This window comes from Triticum dicoccoides, chromosome 6B, assembly GCF_002162155.2.
Source record: "Triticum dicoccoides isolate Atlit2015 ecotype Zavitan chromosome 6B, WEW_v2.0, whole genome shotgun sequence".
NCBI classification, from domain to species: Eukaryota; Viridiplantae; Streptophyta; class Magnoliopsida; order Poales; family Poaceae; genus Triticum; species Triticum dicoccoides.
This window is the reverse complement of record NC_041391.1, coordinates 39,196,280-39,197,371: the sequence shown is the minus strand read 5'-3', so window position 1 is coordinate 39,197,371 and position 1,092 is coordinate 39,196,280.

Here is a 1,092-nt window from a genome sequence, read left to right as displayed (position 1 = left end):
TTTTTTTTTCAAATTTCACCCACTTATATTTTCTAAAATTAATAAATAATTTCCAATAATTAATTTAGGATATTAATACAATATAATTGAATTACTTTAAAAATATCCTCCTACTCGTGGTCTTGATTATAAGATAACCCATCGCTGCTATTGATTATTGTACATTGATTATATTGCATATAGGACTGCAATATATAAACATATATTGTTCCTTCCACATATAAAATTTGACGTTCAATTTAAACAATCAATATTTTTCTTGTATAAATTAGATGTATAATATGCATTAGTCAACCTTTTTTTTTCTTGTTTTGTTGTGCAATATACCATAAATATGTATCAATGCTCTATTTTCCTTGTAAAAATAAATATTACTCCCTCCGTCCCATAATGTATGACTTTTTTGACACTAGTGTAGTGTCAAAAAACATATAAGACGTCTTACATTATAGAACGGAGGGAGTAGTCACCTTTGTATCAAGAGATACTGATATGTTGGCACCAACCATCTCATCATACTAAGTAAATGGTTCATAATAAATTGCATGTACGACAAATTTCCCATCTATAAATAGATCTTCTTAACATTGCAAGTCACTAGGATGGAGTGTTGTACTTTTTCTCACACTTAACAAGATGACACCCTACCCGTTGCTGCGAAAATTTGGTTGCAATATATTTGATGAGATTTGGTTATCTGAAATTAGGATATGAAAATGTAATTTTAAATACATATAATTTATTATATGTAATATTTGTTAAGATTTGGTTCTCTGGAATTAGTGTATGGAAACATAAATTTAAATGCATATAATTTATTGTATCTAATTATTATATAATTGTAATTTTTCTGTAGAATATAATTAGCATTCTCCAAGTATGTGATAAAGTGACATGTTTGGTGAGTTGGGATGTGTGCATGTTGAGAGAGAACATAAATATCATTCCCCGTGCATGATATGAGAAATAATTAGTGAGGAGATGATTTGACATGTGTGGTGAGGTGAAATGTGTGCATGTTGGAAGAAATGGGATAGTGGGGATAGGGGATGTATCTGGTGCACCGGGGCAATTGGTGCTACCAGTGCACCG